This window comes from Lathyrus oleraceus, chromosome 6 (genome assembly GCF_024323335.1).
Source record: "Lathyrus oleraceus cultivar Zhongwan6 chromosome 6, CAAS_Psat_ZW6_1.0, whole genome shotgun sequence".
Lineage (NCBI taxonomy): Eukaryota > Viridiplantae > Streptophyta > Magnoliopsida > Fabales > Fabaceae > Lathyrus > Lathyrus oleraceus.
Window position 1 is genome coordinate 483,472,531 of NC_066584.1, and position 6,715 is coordinate 483,479,245.

Here is a 6,715-nt window from a genome sequence, read left to right on the forward strand (position 1 = left end):
TAAAAAGGTAGTTGTAATCCCTACTTTGTTCCTCAGAGAGTTAATCCTTGATATGTTCATCTTAACCGATGACGGGTTTTCTTCTCCTTGGTGGTTTTCTACCCAGTAACCGGTAGTTGTAAATCCTATTGTTCCCTTGAGCAGATTCTATCCTTGATATGTTCACTTTAATTGGTGACGGATTTTCTCTTCTTTGGTATTCTATACATTAACTGATAGATGTAATTCCTATTTTTGGTCCCCTTTTTAGAGTCTATCCTTGATATGTTCATCTTAACCGGTGACGGATTTTCTCTTCTTTGGTCTTCTACCCAGTAACCGGTAGTTGTAAATCCTACTTTGTCCCCTCGCAGAGTTAATCCTTGATATGTTCATCCTAACCAGTAACGGATTCTCTCTTCGACGATTTTCTATCCAGATTTTGATAGATGTAATTCCTACCCTTTTTGTTCAATTGGTATATCCTTGATATGTTCATCCTAACCGATGACGGGTATCCTCCTTGACATTTTCCAGGCAAGTCTATCCTTGATATGTTCACTTTAACCAGTGACAGATTTTCTTCCCTGTCGAGTTTATCCTTGATATGTTCATCATAACCGATGACGAATACTCTAACGCTTGGTCTTCTGCCTAGTAACTGGTAGTTGTAAATCCTATTTTTTGCAGTTTTCCCCAGCAAGGCTATTCTTACCCAGTAACCGGTATTGAATACTCCCTCCTGGCGGTTCCCAGCGAGTCATCCTTGATATGTTCATCCTAACCGATGACGGATGTTCTCCCTGTCAGATCTTTACTATCTCCTTACCCAGTAATAGGTAGTAGATAATAGATTTCTGCTCCTCCTGTGTTGAAGTTTATTTCTTCCCTAGTAGAGTTGAGTGCATATTTCCTTAGTGAAATCGTTTTCCTCTGCACGAGTCGAGTACCTCAGTTTTATCCTGACGTATTCGTATGCCCTGCAGATGTTCTTATTTCCCCGGTTGAGTCTTTCCATTTTGTGGAATCCCTTTAGTCCCCCAGTAGTTTTAAGTCGTAGCCTGGCCTACGCATAACTCTTTATTATCCTCCAGAGTCTCTGTCTCCCCAGTGTGATTTCCTTATGGAATGCATTGTGCTCCTGCAGATTTTCGGTCTCTCCGATTTCTTTTTCCGTTGTGGCAATATTTCCCCATAGAGCATTAGCTTTTGCATTCACATCACATGCATCATGAGGTCTCTTAGGGACCAATTTTTTTTCTCTATGTTGTTATTTAAGCCCATTCTGTTGAGTCGAGCTGAAGATTTTAACCTTCACCTCCTCAATTAGAATGTCCTTAAATAGGGGCAATTGTAAGACCCCAAATTCGACCCTAAGATCCCTCATGCAATTACATCATAAGCATTAGCATTGGGATCATGACTTGGCATCCTCCTTACCCCTCTTTCATTGGGTTTGTTTTGGGAGAGATCTCCAAGCACTTTGTGATTATATCATACTTGTATATTATCATTTTACTAACTAAAATACCAAAAATATGTCTTTGTGTTTGCCTAACTCTTTTCTAGGTAGGGCATTGATCTCATTTGATTCATCAAATTCACATCTAGGGTTTGAGACCCTCATGAACAAAGAGCACAACCAGAAATTGATTCAAGAATGGTTATGAACATCATATATGAGTCCCAATGATCTCCACATGTTATATTGATCAAGTTTTCTTCAACAATTTGAGGGTGATTTGCCTTGGAAACCCTAGTTTGACTTGGTATCTTGAGTAACTTCTCCAACAAGCTATCTCACCAATTGATCAAATTCCTCAAGGGACACTTCAAAATTCATCATCTTGTGCATATATGATCTACCATGAGCGAAGAAAGTCAAGAGAATTGGAAATTAGCAAGTTGGTTGATGGTGGTTGGCCAGATGAATTCAACTGATAAAAACTGGGTCTCCCTAGACCCTATTTCCTACAATTTTCACCATATGAAAATTATTCCAAGAATAAACTTACTCTAACTTACATTCCAAACAACTTTCATGTCGAGACCTAGAGCTAGTTTTGCTTTGAAAATCATTTTCTATGTTGAAACATTATAGGTCATTTTGTCTAAGCCCTAATTTGAAAGTCAACTTCCCAAGGACATAAGTTGCTCAATTTTTATGAGATGAAAGATTTCCAAGTTTAAAAATCAAATTCAATGTGTATAATTCAACTTTTATGTTTCAAATGGGAGCTAATTCAACTTTTTTGAGCATGTGATATGAGGTTACATTATAGGTCACTTTTGACCTATACCATTGATCAAGTGATTTATCCAAACTTTAAAGATGCATAACTCTATCATTTCCAATCCAAATGACATGAAATTGGTGAACATTTTGAAGGTATTTGATGGAGATACAATTTTGATGAAGACACGTTTCTCATTTGAAGCTCCTATAAAAAGTTAAGCAAGGTGGAATATTGAGACATATAGCTTGACACTTAGAAAGTTTTTGATATGTCAAACATTTCCAAACTTCCACCTCAAATTTCTCCAAGTTCCAAGCTCTAAATGAAAAAGTGTTGAACATGAAAGTTATTCCTCTTTATCTCACCTTTCCAAATACCTAAAATTAATTCATTTTGGACAAGAAATGCATAGGCTTCACATGGCTTAAACAGGGTGGCATCACTTGGCATAGATCAAACTTCAAACATCACTGTGCATTTGCCTTGCAATCCAAGCTTACTTCAGAGCATCAGATGTTCATTTTTGGACCTCTAGCAATCATTTCATGGGCCTATGTGCGCCCATGCACCATTACATCACCATTTTCCAAAATTGGAAAGTGAAGGAGAGTGTGCAATTATCAACCATTTCAGCTATAAATAGAGCTTCAATTGCTCAGAAATGAGAACACAATCGCGCCAACTTTAATCCCCCATTTCAAACCCTCAATTTTCAAAGGATATGCTTGAAAAATTCTCTTAAATTTGAGCTTGAATCTCCACTGTTTTGGAATTCAATTCTCCAGGAATCCATAGCTTTTTAACCATTCAATCCTTCTCCTGCAAGCAAGTGGAGTGAGTCCAAGCACAAGCAAGATCAAGACCAGTTGAATCTAGACCTCCATTGAAGGTATTTTCCAGAAATTTTGAACTCTTCTATTCTCTCAAATTCTTGCTCAATTCTATTGATTATTTGGTTGTCTGAAGTCCTACCAATGTAGGCAAGAAGATTGAGTTGCTTTGAGGTTAAATCGAAGCAACTTAGTTCATGTACCTCAAATTTCAATTCCCCGTATCTCTTAATATACTTGGAATTGGAGTGAATGGAGGTCAGATTTGAGCTCAGTGCCATTTTTTCTTCAAGATCATATCCTTGTTTTTCATTATGGTGATGGTTCATGGTGGACCAGTCCGGTGAGGTCCACCGGAGAAGATGACCGGAGCTCTGGCTCCGACGATGACTTGGCAAGGCTTTGAACCACATGATCCGTCCCTCACATTTTAATCTTGATCGTTGGTGTTGATTACCCAAGTTACACCGTTGTTGACTCAAGTCCATATGGAACGCACGCTAGGGACCATCTGATCTGCCACCTCAATTAGTGAGGGAGATCTGATGGTCCACGTATTTTGGATTTTCTAAATTTTTATTTTTATTGCATTATTTTCAATAATTTATGTTAAATAAAATATTGATCCAAAAAATATGGGACTTTCACCAAAAAATTTCAAATATTTTTCTCTTTCATATTCTGAATTAAAATAATTTTTTGGATCATTATTAATATTTTTCATGAATTAATTGATTTTGAATTTGTTTTTAATTGTTTAAAAATATTTTTAAATGTCCAAAAATTATGAAGTTTTTTCTCCAAGGTCCTTTGACCTTGTTTGACCTATGATAAATCTCATAGCCATATCTTTGGTGTTTTGATGAGATTTTAGGAATTGGACAAAACCTATTTGATTTAAATGCACTATTTTATTATTTTTAATTGAATAAATGTCAATTAAATTTTGTTGACCATTTGTATTGACCACTTGAGTTTGCTTATTATTGTTGGGCCTTGGTCAAGGTTGATTTGACTTTGTCAAGTTAATATCATTGGATTTAGGGGATTGATGGAATGTACATTCCATCTCCCAAAATGAATGAATGATATTAATTTAATAAAAGTCCTCCTTTAACCAATTTGTGATTTCATTCATCCCCTTCCCATTTCATCTCATTCCTCTTCTTAATTCATTCATTCCATTTGGCCTATGACATCTCAAAGTCGTAATGCTAGTTGATTGAAAAGTTGACATGAGTATGGATGAGATTAGGCCACACCTTTTGCATATTCTTTTTTGTGTGTGGTATGTTTTATGAGCATAGTCAATTATACTATGTCTCTAACATACATTAACACTAAAATTCTATTGCCCGACCTCAAATAGTTGTGACTTCTACATAAGTCCAATTACGATTGCTTAACATAGCGCTAAATTTGTGACATAAAAGGCATAAGCGTTCTAGTTAGTGAGATTGTAAGTCTCCCCTCTTTCATGGTATTATGTGGAAATTTGGCCTTATTTCCTTCCTTTGAAAGATGTTTTGGTTCAAGGATCTATGATTGTGATAAGTGGGTTAAGTGTTCTCCAAAGAATGTCTTGAAAAGCAAAAGCAAAACAAAACTAACCTCTAACCTACTAACTATTAACTTTTAATTTCAAGCATTTACTTTAATGCAATTTACTTTTAGTACTTTATTTCATTTGTCATTGTTCATATAATTCTAATTGTTTATGTTAATGTAATTTTCACTTTGTACATTTGGACCATATTGTGTGATATAGTTTGTTTGTGTTACTTTGTTTGTTTGTGTGGTCTTTGACCATTAATGTACATAATAATAACAAAAACCTTAAAAAACTTTTGAGTGGACTGTTGGTTTGGTCTTGGATAAATGGACTTAGAATCTAGGCAACCTCCCTAAGCTAAAGGACTTGGCCAATTCCAACTTGTTGAAGAACCAAGTGGTTGCAATTTGAAATTCATCTGATACATCTTTGAAGACCTCTCTAAGATTCATCTGCAACATGATCATTGTGAAGTTGTTATTTTAAAACTGTGACTTGTGGAATTCATCTGTTACATGAGCTATTTTGAGGAAGATCATGGAAGGGATAAGCTTGGATGAGCCCATCTTTATTTGATGCCTTGCTCTTCAAGATAATATAATTGTGCATTTGTGTGTTGCTTGTTTGTAAAAGTCCAAGGGAATTCTGGGTTTCTATTAACATTTTTGTCTATTGGATTGCTACCCACTTGGTCAGATCTTTTCAACTCTAAACTTTTAATTTTGTGCATAGGATAGTCTCTTCATCTTCTCCCCATTTCTTTTATTTCAAAATCTCTCCCTCCATTTTCAAAATCTTCTTTGTGTGAACTATTTTTGTCTTAAAATTTGACCACCTTTTCAAACTTATTTTCTTAAATCAAACTTGTAAATAAACTTAATTATACTTGACCTAAACTTTCCAAAAAAAAGCCAAAAAGAACTAACTCATTCAAATCATTTTAGGCCTTTGTGCCTTTCAAACTTAAATTTTGCTAAAATCAATGCATCCACTTTGAAATTTGTATCACGAACTACGAGGTTTTTATCCCTCATTTTTTATGTTGGTACGTAGGCACAAGTCTGAAGGTCTTGTCAAACACAAAAATATAATTAATGAATTCTTTTCTCATCCCCCCATTCTATTTGTTTTTAAACATCACTTTGTACAAAATACATATGCATACAAGAAGGGCTCCGTAGGAGTACCTAGAACACTTTGGGTGCTAACACCTTCCCTTTGTGTAACCAACCCCCTTACTTGTGATCTATGACTTTTATTAGTTTTATTTGAAAACTTCTTACTTTTTGGGTTTTGTTCGTGCTTTTCCCCTTTTCCCTTGGAAGTAATAAAACCGCGGTGGCGACTTTTGTTAATTGATCTCTAGCTTGTCAATAACTTGATGATCATGAATTTCCCGCTACATAAACATGCCAAGAACATTGATAAGAAGTTTGGGCATGCAGGTGAAAGACAGAAGCGTACATCAACAACAACTCACTTAAAGCTAATGAAAGATGATAAAGGAGCTGATATGGATCAAAGTCTCTATAGAAGCATGATTGGCAACCTTCTTTACTAGTATTCCTTTTGTATTTAATGCATTATGTAAAACAATATGCAATGTGATCAAGTTGTTTATGCTGCAGAAGGGACACATGTGGAACACAATTTTCTAACATGTGTGCCTCAATATCTGGCCTTTGAAAACAGACATGTGTTATTACAATTCTGGTTTATATTTATTTAATCTGAGATTCAATCCACAAATAAGATCTAATTCATGAAGAAGAGTTAATTTGGATGTTTTGGTGCAATGTACGGAACACGATGTTCCAACATGTAAACAATGCAACATCTGACTCTTGTCAGCAGGCCATGATGGATGTTGTTAGGTGAGAAACTTATGATTGAGATTCTATCATATTTGTTGCAGATTATTTAGCAATATTTGTGTGTTTTTGTTGGCAGGTGTTGAAGATCAAATAAGATTTAGATGGAGATTTAAATTTGAATTTGAAAATATAACAAATCATATATTGTGTTGGAGATTTTTATGGAGGATATCAAATACAACAAGATTCAACTATTATTCTGAATAAAATTAAATTAGAATCCCATTGGAAAAAAATCTGAAT